Genomic DNA, 17,982 nt, shown 5'->3' with positions numbered 1-17,982 from the left:
ACTTTGACAATTTTTAGTCATATCGCTACGATGTCGCCAGTGTGGCAGTATATTGTAATCTCTAGAAATGGGCCATCACGCCACAGGCTTGTAGAAGAATGTCCCACACAGTGACATCATTCTTACACAAGGCCCACCACTCCGAGCACTAAGCTCTTACTGATGAGCGCCAAACACGGCAGTTGTTAGTAGGATTTCTGTAAGCCTTTTTTATGACACGGATGGCGATCGAACCCACGACCTGCCGAATCAGAGTCTGACGCTCAAACCACTAAGCCAACCGAGTGGTCCTCTAGGGTAGGAAGAAGAAGAGAGGAAACGTTCGTCTCATGTACATGTGTAGGTTCTGAATACATTTTCGTTTCATATATAAGTATCAGAACAATTGTTAGATTTCGAATACTTTATACACGAGTACGACGTAAGGTTGTACTAGTGCATTTTTCAACTAGAATAATTTCTTCTCCTGCATTTGACCAATTTGCAAACCAATTTCGGGTCCTACGATATCAATATTCTATCTTATAATATAGTTTTCCTACAAAATATTCAGGAGATTCATTCTATGTTTATATCTGCAAATGTAGATGTAGATACCCTTAGTTAATATTACCATCACGAATATATATATTTTCATGGCTCCGTGACCAATGGCATGGGACAAAAATAATAAACCGAGTGCGCCTCAAAAGTATGATTCAGTCTAAGTACATTTGCTCTGAGAATTATCCTTTCCCACGTCTTACCTTACACACACAACTAATTTGCTGGCTGAGAAAGTTTCAAATCCTGTTATTGCTTTGTGTGCTTGCAATAGTTTTCTTCAACTCGTAAGACTTGAGTAGGTCTTTACGCAATCGCTCAAGTAGATTTATCGCCATTACATGAGACCGCAGAAATCTCGTGTATTGACAAAACGACTTTTCCATCATATGTTAAAAAAATGATTAGAATTGACATAATAAATACCTCTCATAGTGATAGTATAAAATAGTGTACATTGCACTTAAAGGTCTGTGGGATAAAAAAGAATTAACCTACCTGTTGAGGAAATGTCTGCAGTAGTAATTGGAGTCCCTTGAGTCGACGATGTTGCCTCGGAACTACGGATCAATGTTTCTGTTAGTATTGCAGAGGTAACATATGCAGTGGCTGTCGCAAATGTACTTGCAGTCTGTAACACACTTGAACTTGAAATCAAGATTGTTGTCTGACTCTCAGATATCGTTAATGCTGGAGATGAGCTATACATCAAGCTTGTTGTGGATTCCAAAGTACGTGTAATGGTTGGCGTTATAGACCCTGAAATGGTACCTACAGGTATCGTTGTTGTCGAATCAGCAGTGGTAGAAGTTGCACTAGATGTTGCCGCCAAAGTGCTACTAGCTTGTGCGATAGAAGTGCCGGTGGCCTCAACCGATACACTTACTGGACTGGTACTGATCGTTGTAGAGAAAGACGTGGTTGACAATGTTAAGGTAGATGTCTCGCCCGTACTTGAAGTGTCTTGCCCCATTATTGGTGTAGAACTGCTTTGGATGGTCGTTGTCGTTGCTGTACTTGTAGAAGCTGTAAAAGAGACGGTCAGTTGGCACTTATCTACCACCACATTTACTTCACAAGAACATTATCCAATACATATTTATTGCTAATTTAATTAGCTGAAAAACCGAATGTAGAAGCTTACGACAATAAATACCCATTTGTTTCTACTAGTGGGAACGATTTGCAAAATTTCGAATATCACATACATCATTACAAATTAACGTTCCACTTAATTCCAACTTCATGTAACGATAGGACATTTAAACCAAATATAGACGCAAGTCAAGCATAATTGCGCACATTATTTAACGATCTTTCTGACTTCTCTCGGGCAAATAATGAACTCTATTCTCCAGTTTATGAGTGCTTGTCTGTGTGAGTTGGATCTTGAACGTAACTTTGACAATTTTTAGTCATATCGCTACGATGTCGCCAGTGTGGCAGTATATTGTAATCTCTAGAAATGGGCCATCACGCCACAGGCTCGTAGAAGAATGTCCCACACAGTGACATCATTCTTACACAAGGCCCACCACTCCGAGCACTAAGCTCTTACTGATGAGCGCCAAAGACGGCAGTTGTTAGTAGGATTTCTGTAAGCCTTTTTAATGACACGGATGGCGATCGAACCCACGACCTGCCGAATCCGAGACTGACGCTCAAACCACTAAGCCAACCGAGCGGTCCTCTAGGGTATGAAGAAGAAGAGAGGAAACGTTCGTCTCATGTACATGTGTAGGTTCTGAACACTTTTTCATTTCATATATAAGTATCAGAACGATTGTTAGATCTCGAACACTTTATACACGAGTACGACGTAAGGTTGTACTAGTGTATTTTTCAACTAGAATAATTTCTTCTCCTGCATTTGACCAATATTGCAAACCAATTTCGGGTCCTACGATATCAACATTCTATTTGATAATATAGTTTTCCTACAAAATATTCAGGAGATTCATTCTATGTTTATATCTGCAAATGTAGATGTAGAAGCCCTTAGTGAATATTGCCATCACGAATATATATATTTTCATGCCTCCGTGACCAATGACATGGGACAAAAATAATAAACCGAGTGCGCCTCAAAAGTATGATTCAGTCTAAGTACATTTGCTCTGAGAATTATCTTTCCCACGTCTTACCTTACACACACAACTAATTTGCTGGCTGAGAAAGTTTCAAATCCTGTTATTGCTTTGTGTGCTTGCTATAGTTTTCTTCAACTCGTAAGACTTGAGTAGGTCTTTACGCAATCGCTCAAGTAGATTTATCGCCATTACATGAGACCGCAGAAATCTCGTGTATTGACAAAACGACTTTTCCATCATATGTTAAAAAAATGATTAGAATTGGCATAATAAATACCTCTCATAGTGATAGTATAAAATAGTGTACATTGCACTTAAAGGTCTGTGGGATAAAAACGAATTAACCTACCTGTTGAGGAAATGTCTGCAGTAGTAATTGGAGTCCTTTGAGTCGACGATGTGGCCTCGGAACTACGGATCAATGTTTCTGTTAGTATTGCAGAGGTAACAGATGCAGTGGCTGTCGCAAATGTACTTGCAGTCTGTAACACACTTGAACTTGAAGGCAAGATTGTTGTCTGACTCTCAGATATCGTTAATGCTGGAGATGAGCTATACATCAAGCTTGTTGTGGATTCCAAAGTAGGTGTAATGGTTGGCGTTATAGACCCTGAAATGGTACCTACAGGTATCGTTGTTGTCGAATCAGCAGTGGCAGAAGTTGCACTAGATGTTGCCGCCAAAGTGCTACTAGCTTGTGCGATAGAAGTGCCGGTGGCCTCAACCGATACACTTACTGGACTGGTACTGATCGTTGTAGAGAAAGATGTGGTTGACAATGTCAGGGTAGATGTCTCGCTCGTACTTGAAGTGTCTTGCCCCATTATTGGTGTAGAACTGCTTTGGATGGTCGTTGTCGTTGCTGTACTTGTAGAAGCTGTAAAATAGACGGTCAGTTGGCACTTATCTACCACCACATTTACTTCACAAGAACATTATCCAATACATATTTATTGCTAATTTAATTAGCTGAAAAACCGAATGTAGAAGCTTACGACAAAAAAAAACCATTTGTTTCTACTAGTTGGAACGATTTGCAAAATTTCGAATCTCACATACATCATTACAAATTAACGTTCCACTTAATTCCAACTTCATGTAACGATAGGACATTTAAACCAAATATAGACGCAAGTCAAGCATAATTGCGCACATTATTTAACGATCTTTCTGACTTCTCTCGGGCAAATAATGAACTCTATTCTCCAGTTTATGAGTGCTTGTCTGTGTGAGTTGGATCTTTAACGTAACTTTGACAATTTTTAGTCATATCGCTACGATGTCGCCAGTGTGACAGTATATTGTAATCTCTAGAAATGGGCCATCACGCCACAGGCTTGTAGAAGAATGTCCCACACAGTGACATCATTCTTACACAAGGCCCACCACTCCGAGCACTAAGCTCTTACTGATGAGCGCCAAACACGGCAGTTGTTAGTAGGATTTCTGTAAGCCTTTTTTATGACACGGATGGCGATCGAACCCACGACCTGCCGAATCAGAGTCTGACGCTCAAACCACTAAGCCAACCGAGTGGTCCTCTAGAGTAGGAAGAAGAAGAGAGGAAACGTTCGTCTCATGTACATGTGTAGGTTCTGAATACATTTTCGTTTCATATATAAGTATCAGAACAATTGTTAGATTTCGAATACTTTATACACGAGTACGACGTAAGGTTGTACTAGTGCATTTTTCAACTAGAATAATTTCTTCTCCTGCATTTGACCAATTTGCAAACCAATTTCGGGTCCTACGATATCAACATTCTATCTTATAATATAGTTTTCCTACAAAATATTCAGGAGATTCATTCTATGTTTATATCTGCAAATGTAGATGTAGATACCCTTAGTTAATATTACCATCACGAATATATATATTTTCATGGCTCCGTGACCAATGGCATGGGACAAAAATAATAAACCGAGTGCGCCTCAAAAGTATGATTCAGTCTAAGTACATTTGCTCTGAGAATTATCCTTTCCCACGTCTTACCTTACACACACAACTAATTTGCTGGCTGAGAAAGTTTCAAATCCTGTTATTGCTTTGTGTGCTTGCAATAGTTTTCTTCAACTCGTAAGACTTGAGTAGGTCTTTACGCAATCGCTCAAGTAGATTTATCGCCATTACATGAGACCGCAGAAATCTCGTGTATTGACAAAACGACTTTTCCATCATATGTTAAAAAAATGATTAGAATTGACATAATAAATACCTCTCATAGTGATAGTATAAAATAGTGTACATTGCACTTAAAGGTCTGTGGGATAAAAAAGAATTAACCTACCTGTTGAGGAAATGTCTGCAGTAGTAATTGGAGTCCCTTGAGTCGACGATGTTGCCTCGGAACTACGGATCAATGTTTCTGTTAGTATTGCAGAGGTAACATATGCAGTGGCTGTCGCAAATGTACTTGCAGTCTGTAACACACTTGAACTTGAAATCAAGATTGTTGTCTGACTCTCAGATATCGTTAATGCTGGAGATGAGCTATACATCAAGCTTGTTGTGGATTCCAAAGTAGGTGTAATGGTTGGCGTTATAGACCCTGAAATGGTACCTACAGGTATCGTTGTTGTCGAATCAGCAGTGGTAGAAGTTGCACTAGATGTTGCCGCCAAAGTGCTACTAGCTTGTGCGATAGAAGTGCCGGTGGCCTCAACCGATACACTTACTGGACTGGTACTGATCGTTGTAGAGAAAGACGTGGTTGACAATGTTAAGGTAGATGTCTCGCCCGTACTTGAAGTGTCTTGCCCCATTATTGGTGTAGAACTGCTTTGGATGGTCGTTGTCGTTGCTGTACTTGTAGAAGCTGTAAAAGAGACGGTCAGTTGGCACTTATCTACCACCACATTTACTTCACAAGAACATTATCCAATACATATTTATTGCTAATTTAATTAGCTGAAAAACCGAATGTAGAAGCTTACGACAATAAATACCCATTTGTTTCTACTAGTGGGAACGATTTGCAAAATTTCGAATATCACATACATCATTACAAATTAACGTTCCACTTAATTCCAACTTCATGTAACGATAGGACATTTAAACCAAATATAGACGCAAGTCAAGCATAATTGCGCACATTATTTAACGATCTTTCTGACTTCTCTCGGGCAAATAATGAACTCTATTCTCCAGTTTATGAGTGCTTGTCTGTGTGAGTTGGATCTTTAACGTAACTTTGACAATTTTTAGTCATATCGCTACGATGTCGCCAGTGTGGCAGTATATTGTAATCTCTAGAAATGGGCCATCACGCCACAAGCTCGTAGAAGAATGTCCCACACAGTGACATCATTCTTACACAAGGCCCACCACTCCGAGCACTAAGCTCTTACTGATGAGCGCCAAACACGGCAGTTGTTAGTAGGATTTATGTAAGCCTTTTTAATGACACGGATGGCGATCGAACCCACGACCTGCCGAATCCGAGACTGACGCTCAAACCACTAAGCCAACCGAGCGGTCCTCTAGGGTATGAAGAAGAAGAGAGGAAACGTTCGTCTCATGTACATGTGTAGGTTCTGAATACTTTTTCATTTCATATATAAGTATCAGAACGATTGTTAGATCTCGAACACTTTATACACGAGTACGACGTAAGGTTGTACTAGTGTATTTTTCAACTAGAATAATTTCTTCTCCTGCATTTGACCAATATTGCAAACCAATTTCGGGTCCTACGATATCAACATTCTATTTGATAATATAGTTTTCCTACAAAATATTCAGGAGATTCATTCTATGTTTATATCTGCAAATGTAGATGTAGAAGCCCTTAGTGAATATTGCCATCACGAATATATATATTTTCATGCCTCCGTGACCAATGACATGGGACAAAAATAATAAACCGAGTGCGCCTCAAAAGTATGATTCAGTCTAAGTACATTTGCTCTGAGAATTATCTTTCCCACGTCTTACCTTACACACACAACTAATTTGCTGGCTGAGAAAGTTTCAAATCCTGTTATTGCTTTGTGTGCTTGCTATAGTTTTCTTCAACTCGTAAGACTTGAGTAGGTCTTTACGCAATCGCTCAAGTAGATTTATCGCCATTACATGAGACCGCAGAAATCTCGTGTATTGACAAAACGACTTTTCCATCATATGTTAAAAAAATGATTAGAATTGGCATAATAAATACCTCTCATAGTGATAGTATAAAATAGTGTACATTGCACTTAAAGGTCTGTGGGATAAAAACGAATTAACCTACCTGTTGAGGAAATGTCTGCAGTAGTAATTGGAGTCCCTTGAGTCGACGATGTGGCCTCGGAACTACGGATCAATGTTTCTGTTAGTATTGCAGAGGTAACAGATGCAGTGGCTGTCGCAAATGTACTTGCAGTCTGTAACACACTTGAACTTGAAGGCAAGATTGTTGTCTGACTCTCAGATATCGTTAATGCTGGAGATGAGCTATACATCAAGCTTATTGTGGATTCCAAAGTAGGTGTAATGGTTGGCGTTATAGACCCTGAAATGGTACCTACAGGTATCGTTGTTGTCGAATCAGCAGTGGCAGAAGTTGCACTAGATTTTGCCGCCAAAGTGCTACTAGCTTGTGCGATAGAAGTGCCGGTGGCCTCAACCGATACACTTACTGGACTGGTACTGATCGTTGTAGAGAAAGATGTGGTTGACAATGTCAGGGTAGATGTCTCGCTCGTACTTGAAGTGTCTTGCCCCATTATTGGTGTAGAACTGCTTTGGATGGTCGTTGTCGTTGCTGTACTTGTAGAAGCTGTAAAATAGACGGTCAGTTGGCACTTATCTACCACCACATTTACTTCACAAGAACATTATCCAATACATATTTATTGCTAATTTAATTAGCTGAAAAACCGAATGTAGAAGCTTACGACAATAAAAACCCATTTGTTTCTACTAGTTGGAACGATTTGCAAAATTTCGAATCTCACATACATCATTACAAATTAACGTTCCACTTAATTCCAACTTCATGTAACGATAGGACATTTAAACCAAATATAGACGCAAGTCAAGCATAATTGCGCACATTATTTAACGATCTTTCTGACTTCTCTCGGGCAAATAATGAACTCTATTCTCCAGTTTATGAGTGCTTGTCTGTGTGAGTTGGATCTTGAACGTAACTTTGACAATTTTTAGTCATATCGCTACGATGTCGCCAGTGTGGCAGTATATTGTAATCTCTAGAAATGGGCCATCACGCCACAGGCTTGTAGAAGAATGTCCCACACAGTGACATCATTCTTACACAAGGCCCACCACTCCGAGCACTAAGCTCTTACTGATGAGCGCCAAACACGGCAGTTGTTAGTAGGATTTCTGTAAGCCTTTTTTATGACACGGATGGCGATCGAACCCACGACCTGCCGAATCAGAGTCTGACGCTCAAACCACTAAGCCAACCGAGTGGTCCTCTAGGGTAGGAAGAAGAAGAGAGGAAACGTTCGTCTCATGTACATGTGTAGGTTCTGAATACATTTTCGTTTCATATATAAGTATCAGAACAATTGTTAGATTTCGAATACTTTATACACGAGTACGACGTAAGGTTGTACTAGTGCATTTTTCAACTAGAATAATTTCTTCTCCTGCATTTGACCAATTTGCAAACCAATTTCGGGTCCTACGATATCAATATTCTATCTTATAATATAGTTTTCCTACAAAATATTCAGGAGATTCATTCTATGTTTATATCTGCAAATGTAGATGTAGATACCCTTAGTTAATATTACCATCACGAATATATATATTTTCATGGCTCCGTGACCAATGGCATGGGACAAAAATAATAAACCGAGTGCGCCTCAAAAGTATGATTCAGTCTAAGTACATTTGCTCTGAGAATTATCCTTTCCCACGTCTTACCTTACACACACAACTAATTTGCTGGCTGAGAAAGTTTCAAATCCTGTTATTGCTTTGTGTGCTTGCAATAGTTTTCTTCAACTCGTAAGACTTGAGTAGGTCTTTACGCAATCGCTCAAGTAGATTTATCGCCATTACATGAGACCGCAGAAATCTCGTGTATTGACAAAACGACTTTTCCATCATATGTTAAAAAAATGATTAGAATTGACATAATAAATACCTCTCATAGTGATAGTATAAAATAGTGTACATTGCACTTAAAGGTCTGTGGGATAAAAAAGAATTAACCTACCTGTTGAGGAAATGTCTGCAGTAGTAATTGGAGTCCCTTGAGTCGACGATGTTGCCTCGGAACTACGGATCAATGTTTCTGTTAGTATTGCAGAGGTAACATATGCAGTGGCTGTCGCAAATGTACTTGCAGTCTGTAACACACTTGAACTTGAAATCAAGATTGTTGTCTGACTCTCAGATATCGTTAATGCTGGAGATGAGCTATACATCAAGCTTGTTGTGGATTCCAAAGTACGTGTAATGGTTGGCGTTATAGACCCTGAAATGGTACCTACAGGTATCGTTGTTGTCGAATCAGCAGTGGTAGAAGTTGCACTAGATGTTGCCGCCAAAGTGCTACTAGCTTGTGCGATAGAAGTGCCGGTGGCCTCAACCGATACACTTACTGGACTGGTACTGATCGTTGTAGAGAAAGACGTGGTTGACAATGTTAAGGTAGATGTCTCGCCCGTACTTGAAGTGTCTTGCCCCATTATTGGTGTAGAACTGCTTTGGATGGTCGTTGTCGTTGCTGTACTTGTAGAAGCTGTAAAAGAGACGGTCAGTTGGCACTTATCTACCACCACATTTACTTCACAAGAACATTATCCAATACATATTTATTGCTAATTTAATTAGCTGAAAAACCGAATGTAGAAGCTTACGACAATAAATACCCATTTGTTTCTACTAGTGGGAACGATTTGCAAAATTTCGAATATCACATACATCATTACAAATTAACGTTCCACTTAATTCCAACTTCATGTAACGATAGGACATTTAAACCAAATATAGACGCAAGTCAAGCATAATTGCGCACATTATTTAACGATCTTTCTGACTTCTCTCGGGCAAATAATGAACTCTATTCTCCAGTTTATGAGTGCTTGTCTGTGTGAGTTGGATCTTGAACGTAACTTTGACAATTTTTAGTCATATCGCTACGATGTCGCCAGTGTGGCAGTATATTGTAATCTCTAGAAATGGGCCATCACGCCACAGGCTCGTAGAAGAATGTCCCACACAGTGACATCATTCTTACACAAGGCCCACCACTCCGAGCACTAAGCTCTTACTGATGAGCGCCAAAGACGGCAGTTGTTAGTAGGATTTCTGTAAGCCTTTTTAATGACACGGATGGCGATCGAACCCACGACCTGCCGAATCCGAGACTGACGCTCAAACCACTAAGCCAACCGAGCGGTCCTCTAGGGTATGAAGAAGAAGAGAGGAAACGTTCGTCTCATGTACATGTGTAGGTTCTGAACACTTTTTCATTTCATATATAAGTATCAGAACGATTGTTAGATCTCGAACACTTTATACACGAGTACGACGTAAGGTTGTACTAGTGTATTTTTCAACTAGAATAATTTCTTCTCCTGCATTTGACCAATATTGCAAACCAATTTCGGGTCCTACGATATCAACATTCTATTTGATAATATAGTTTTCCTACAAAATATTCAGGAGATTCATTCTATGTTTATATCTGCAAATGTAGATGTAGAAGCCCTTAGTGAATATTGCCATCACGAATATATATATTTTCATGCCTCCGTGACCAATGACATGGGACAAAAATAATAAACCGAGTGCGCCTCAAAAGTATGATTCAGTCTAAGTACATTTGCTCTGAGAATTATCTTTCCCACGTCTTACCTTACACACACAACTAATTTGCTGGCTGAGAAAGTTTCAAATCCTGTTATTGCTTTGTGTGCTTGCTATAGTTTTCTTCAACTCGTAAGACTTGAGTAGGTCTTTACGCAATCGCTCAAGTAGATTTATCGCCATTACATGAGACCGCAGAAATCTCGTGTATTGACAAAACGACTTTTCCATCATATGTTAAAAAAATGATTAGAATTGGCATAATAAATACCTCTCATAGTGATAGTATAAAATAGTGTACATTGCACTTAAAGGTCTGTGGGATAAAAACGAATTAACCTACCTGTTGAGGAAATGTCTGCAGTAGTAATTGGAGTCCTTTGAGTCGACGATGTGGCCTCGGAACTACGGATCAATGTTTCTGTTAGTATTGCAGAGGTAACAGATGCAGTGGCTGTCGCAAATGTACTTGCAGTCTGTAACACACTTGAACTTGAAGGCAAGATTGTTGTCTGACTCTCAGATATCGTTAATGCTGGAGATGAGCTATACATCAAGCTTGTTGTGGATTCCAAAGTAGGTGTAATGGTTGGCGTTATAGACCCTGAAATGGTACCTACAGGTATCGTTGTTGTCGAATCAGCAGTGGCAGAAGTTGCACTAGATGTTGCCGCCAAAGTGCTACTAGCTTGTGCGATAGAAGTGCCGGTGGCCTCAACCGATACACTTACTGGACTGGTACTGATCGTTGTAGAGAAAGATGTGGTTGACAATGTCAGGGTAGATGTCTCGCTCGTACTTGAAGTGTCTTGCCCCATTATTGGTGTAGAACTGCTTTGGATGGTCGTTGTCGTTGCTGTACTTGTAGAAGCTGTAAAATAGACGGTCAGTTGGCACTTATCTACCACCACATTTACTTCACAAGAACATTATCCAATACATATTTATTGCTAATTTAATTAGCTGAAAAACCGAATGTAGAAGCTTACGACAAAAAAAAACCATTTGTTTCTACTAGTTGGAACGATTTGCAAAATTTCGAATCTCACATACATCATTACAAATTAACGTTCCACTTAATTCCAACTTCATGTAACGATAGGACATTTAAACCAAATATAGACGCAAGTCAAGCATAATTGCGCACATTATTTAACGATCTTTCTGACTTCTCTCGGGCAAATAATGAACTCTATTCTCCAGTTTATGAGTGCTTGTCTGTGTGAGTTGGATCTTTAACGTAACTTTGACAATTTTTAGTCATATCGCTACGATGTCGCCAGTGTGACAGTATATTGTAATCTCTAGAAATGGGCCATCACGCCACAGGCTTGTAGAAGAATGTCCCACACAGTGACATCATTCTTACACAAGGCCCACCACTCCGAGCACTAAGCTCTTACTGATGAGCGCCAAACACGGCAGTTGTTAGTAGGATTTCTGTAAGCCTTTTTTATGACACGGATGGCGATCGAACCCACGACCTGCCGAATCAGAGTCTGACGCTCAAACCACTAAGCCAACCGAGTGGTCCTCTAGAGTAGGAAGAAGAAGAGAGGAAACGTTCGTCTCATGTACATGTGTAGGTTCTGAATACATTTTCGTTTCATATATAAGTATCAGAACAATTGTTAGATTTCGAATACTTTATACACGAGTACGACGTAAGGTTGTACTAGTGCATTTTTCAACTAGAATAATTTCTTCTCCTGCATTTGACCAATTTGCAAACCAATTTCGGGTCCTACGATATCAACATTCTATCTTATAATATAGTTTTCCTACAAAATATTCAGGAGATTCATTCTATGTTTATATCTGCAAATGTAGATGTAGATACCCTTAGTTAATATTACCATCACGAATATATATATTTTCATGGCTCCGTGACCAATGGCATGGGACAAAAATAATAAACCGAGTGCGCCTCAAAAGTATGATTCAGTCTAAGTACATTTGCTCTGAGAATTATCCTTTCCCACGTCTTACCTTACACACACAACTAATTTGCTGGCTGAGAAAGTTTCAAATCCTGTTATTGCTTTGTGTGCTTGCAATAGTTTTCTTCAACTCGTAAGACTTGAGTAGGTCTTTACGCAATCGCTCAAGTAGATTTATCGCCATTACATGAGACCGCAGAAATCTCGTGTATTGACAAAACGACTTTTCCATCATATGTTAAAAAAATGATTAGAATTGACATAATAAATACCTCTCATAGTGATAGTATAAAATAGTGTACATTGCACTTAAAGGTCTGTGGGATAAAAAAGAATTAACCTACCTGTTGAGGAAATGTCTGCAGTAGTAATTGGAGTCCCTTGAGTCGACGATGTTGCCTCGGAACTACGGATCAATGTTTCTGTTAGTATTGCAGAGGTAACATATGCAGTGGCTGTCGCAAATGTACTTGCAGTCTGTAACACACTTGAACTTGAAATCAAGATTGTTGTCTGACTCTCAGATATCGTTAATGCTGGAGATGAGCTATACATCAAGCTTGTTGTGGATTCCAAAGTAGGTGTAATGGTTGGCGTTATAGACCCTGAAATGGTACCTACAGGTATCGTTGTTGTCGAATCAGCAGTGGTAGAAGTTGCACTAGATGTTGCCGCCAAAGTGCTACTAGCTTGTGCGATAGAAGTGCCGGTGGCCTCAACCGATACACTTACTGGACTGGTACTGATCGTTGTAGAGAAAGACGTGGTTGACAATGTTAAGGTAGATGTCTCGCCCGTACTTGAAGTGTCTTGCCCCATTATTGGTGTAGAACTGCTTTGGATGGTCGTTGTCGTTGCTGTACTTGTAGAAGCTGTAAAAGAGACGGTCAGTTGGCACTTATCTACCACCACATTTACTTCACAAGAACATTATCCAATACATATTTATTGCTAATTTAATTAGCTGAAAAACCGAATGTAGAAGCTTACGACAATAAATACCCATTTGTTTCTACTAGTGGGAACGATTTGCAAAATTTCGAATATCACATACATCATTACAAATTAACGTTCCACTTAATTCCAACTTCATGTAACGATAGGACATTTAAACCAAATATAGACGCAAGTCAAGCATAATTGCGCACATTATTTAACGATCTTTCTGACTTCTCTCGGGCAAATAATGAACTCTATTCTCCAGTTTATGAGTGCTTGTCTGTGTGAGTTGGATCTTTAACGTAACTTTGACAATTTTTAGTCATATCGCTACGATGTCGCCAGTGTGGCAGTATATTGTAATCTCTAGAAATGGGCCATCACGCCACAAGCTCGTAGAAGAATGTCCCACACAGTGACATCATTCTTACACAAGGCCCACCACTCCGAGCACTAAGCTCTTACTGATGAGCGCCAAACACGGCAGTTGTTAGTAGGATTTATGTAAGCCTTTTTAATGACACGGATGGCGATCGAACCCACGACCTGCCGAATCCGAGACTGACGCTCAAACCACTAAGCCAACCGAGCGGTCCTCTAGGGTATGAAGAAGAAGAGAGGAAACGTTCGTCTCATGTACATGTGTAGGTTCTGAATACTTTTTCATTTCATATATAAGTATCAGAACGATTGTTAGATCTCGAACACTTTATACACGAGTACGACGTAAGGTTGTACTAGTGTATTTTTCAACTAGAATAATTTCTTCTCCTGCATTTGACCAATATTGCAAACCAATTTCGGGTCCTACGATATCAACATTCTATTTGATAATATAGTTTTCCTACAAAATATTCAGGAGATTCATTCTATGTTTATATCTGCAAATGTAGATGTAGAAGCCCTTAGTGAATATTGCCATCACGAATATATATATTTTCATGCCTCCGTGACCAATGACATGGGACAAAAATAATAAACCGAGTGCGCCTCAAAAGTATGATTCAGTCTAAGTACATTTGCTCTGAGAATTATCTTTCCCACGTCTTACCTTACACACACAACTAATTTGCTGGCTGAGAAAGTTTCAAATCCTGTTATTGCTTTGTGTGCTTGCTATAGTTTTCTTCAACTCGTAAGACTTGAGTAGGTCTTTACGCAATCGCTCAAGTAGATTTATCGCCATTACATGAGACCGCAGAAATCTCGTGTATTGACAAAACGACTTTTCCATCATATGTTAAAAAAATGATTAGAATTGGCATAATAAATACCTCTCATAGTGATAGTATAAAATAGTGTACATTGCACTTAAAGGTCTGTGGGATAAAAACGAATTAACCTACCTGTTGAGGAAATGTCTGCAGTAGTAATTGGAGTCCCTTGAGTCGACGATGTGGCCTCGGAACTACGGATCAATGTTTCTGTTAGTATTGCAGAGGTAACAGATGCAGTGGCTGTCGCAAATGTACTTGCAGTCTGTAACACACTTGAACTTGAAGGCAAGATTGTTGTCTGACTCTCAGATATCGTTAATGCTGGAGATGAGCTATACATCAAGCTTATTGTGGATTCCAAAGTAGGTGTAATGGTTGGCGTTATAGACCCTGAAATGGTACCTACAGGTATCGTTGTTGTCGAATCAGCAGTGGCAGAAGTTGCACTAGATGTTGCCGCCAAAGTGCTACTAGCTTGTGCGATAGAAGTGCCGGTGGCCTCAACCGATACACTTACTGGACTGGTACTGATCGTTGTAGAGAAAGATGTGGTTGACAATGTCAGGGTAGATGTCTCGCTCGTACTTGAAGTGTCTTGCCCCATTATTGGTGTAGAACTGCTTTGGATGGTCGTTGTCGTTGCTGTACTTGTAGAAGCTGTAAAATAGACGGTCAGTTGGCACTTATCTACCACCACATTTACTTCACAAGAACATTATCCAATACATATTTATTGCTAATTTAATTAGCTGAAAAACCGAATGTAGAAGCTTACGACAATAAATACCCATTTGTTTCTACTAGTTGGAACGATTTGCAAAATTTCGAATCTCACATACATCATTACAAATTAACGTTCCACTTAATTCCAACTTCATGTAACGATAGGACATTTAAACCAAATATAGACGCAAGTCAAGCATAATTGCGCACATTATTTAACGATCTTTCTGACTTCTCTCGGGCAAATAATGAACTCTATTCTCCAGTTTATGAGTGCTTGTCTGTGTGAGTTGGATCTTTAACGTAACTTTGACAATTTTTAGTCATATCGCTACGATGTCGCCAGTGTGGCAGTATATTGTAATCTCTAGAAATGGGCCATCACGCCACAGGCTCGTAGAAGAATGTCCCACACAGTGACATCATTCTTACACAAGGCCCACCACTCCGAGCACTAAGCTCTTACTGATGAGCGCCAAACACGGCAGTTGTTAGTAGGATTTCTGTAAGCCTTTTTTATGACACGGATGGCGATCGAACCCACGACCTGCCGAATCAGAGTCTGACGCTCAAACCACTAAGCCAACCGAGTGGTCCTCTAGGGTAGGAAGAAGAAGAGAGGAAACGTTCGTCTCATGTACATGTGTAGGTTCTGAATACTTTTTCGTTTCATATATAAGTATCAGAACAATTGTTAGATTTCGAATACTTTATACACGAGTACGAGGTAAGGTTGTACTAGTGCATTTTTCAACTAGAATAATTTCTTCTCCTGCATTTGACCAATTTGCAAACCAATTTCGGGTCCTACGATATCAACATTCTATCTTATAATATAGTTTTCCTACAAAATATTCAGGAGATTCATTCTATGTTTATATCTGCAAATGTAGATGTAGATACCCTTAGTTAATATTACCATCACGAATATATATATTTTCATGGCTACGTGACCAATGGCATGGGACAAAAATAATAAACCGAGTGCGCCTCAAAAGTATGATTCAGTCTAAGTACATTTGCTCTGAGAATTATCCTTTCCCACGTCTTACCTTACACACACAACTAATTTGCTGGCTGAGAAAGTTTCAAATCCTGTTATTGCTTTGTGTGCTTGCAATACTTTTCTTCAACTCGTAAGACTTGAGTAGGTCTTTACGCAATCGCTCAAGTAGATTTATCGCCATTACATGAGACCGCAGAAATCTCGTGTATTGACAAAACGACTTTTCCATCATATGTTAAAAAAATGATTAGAATTGACATAATAAATACCTCTCATAGTGATAGTATAAAATAGTGTACATTGCACTTAAAGTTCTGTGGGATAAAAAAGAATTAACCTACCTGTTGAGGAAATTTCTGCAGTAGTAATTGGAGTCCCTTGAGTCGACGATGTTGCCTCGGAACTACGGATCAATGTTTCTGTTAGTATTGCAGAGGTAACAGATGCAGTGGCTGTCGCAAATGTACTTGCAGTCTGTAACACACTTGAACTTGAAATCAAGATTGTTGTCTGACTCTCAGATATCGTTAATGCTGGAGATGAGCTATACATCAAGCTTGTTGTGGATTCCAAAGTAGGTGTAATGGTTGGCGTTATAGACCCTGAAATGGTACCTACAGGTATCGTTCTTGTCGAATCAGCAGTGGTAGAAGTTGCACTAGATGTTTCCGCCAAAGTGCTACTAGCTTGTGCGATAGAAGTGCCGGTGGCCTCAACCGATACACTTACTGGACTGGTACTGATCGTTGTAGAGAAAGACGTGGTTGACAATGTTAAGGTAGATGTCTCGCCCGTACTTGAAGTGTCTTGCCCCATTATTGGTGTAGAACTGCTTTGGATGGTCGTTGTCGTTGCTGTACTTGTAGAAGCTGTAAAAGAGACGGTCAGTTGGCACTTATCTACCACCACATTTACTTCACAAGAACATTATCCAATACATATTTATTGCTAATTTAATTAGCTGAAAAACCGAATGTAGAAGCTTACGACAATAAATACCCATTTGTTTCTACTAGTGGGAACGATTTGCAAAATTTCGAATATCACATACATCATTACAAATTAACGTTCCACTTAATTCCAACTTCATGTAACGATAGGACATTTAAACCAAATATAGACGCAAGTCAAGCATAATTGCGCACATTATTTAACGATCTTTCTGACTTCTCTCGGGCAAATAATGAACTCTATTCTCCAGTTTATGAGTGCTTGTCTGTGTGAGTTGGATCTTGAACGTAACTTTGACAATTTTTAGTCATATCGCTACGATGTCGCCAGTGTGGCAGTATATTGTAATCTCTAGAAATGGGCCATCACGCCACAGGCTCGTAGAAGAATGTCCCACACAGTGACATCATTCTTACACAAGGCCCACCACTCCGAGCACTAAGCTCTTACTGATGAGCGCCAAACACGGCAGTTGTTAGTAGGATTTATGTAAGCCTTTTTAATGACACGGATGGCGATCGAACCCACGACCTGCCGAATCCGAGACTGACGCTCAAACCACTAAGCCAACCGAGCGGTCCTCTAAGGTATGAAGAAGAAGAGAGGAAACGTTCGTCTCATGTACATGTGTAGGTTCTGAATACATTTTCGTTTCATATATAAGTATCAGAACGATTGTTAGATTTCGAACACTTTATACACGAGTACGACGTAAGGTTGTACTAGTGTATTTTTCAACTAGAATAATTTCTTCTCCTGCATTTGACCAATATTGCAAACCAATTTCGGGTCCTACGATATCA

This window comes from Sinohyriopsis cumingii, chromosome 9 (genome assembly GCF_028554795.1).
Source record: "Sinohyriopsis cumingii isolate HCF-2022 chromosome 9, ASM2855479v2, whole genome shotgun sequence".
NCBI classification, from domain to species: Eukaryota; Metazoa; Mollusca; class Bivalvia; order Unionida; family Unionidae; genus Sinohyriopsis; species Sinohyriopsis cumingii.
This window is presented reverse-complemented; position numbering follows the sequence as displayed.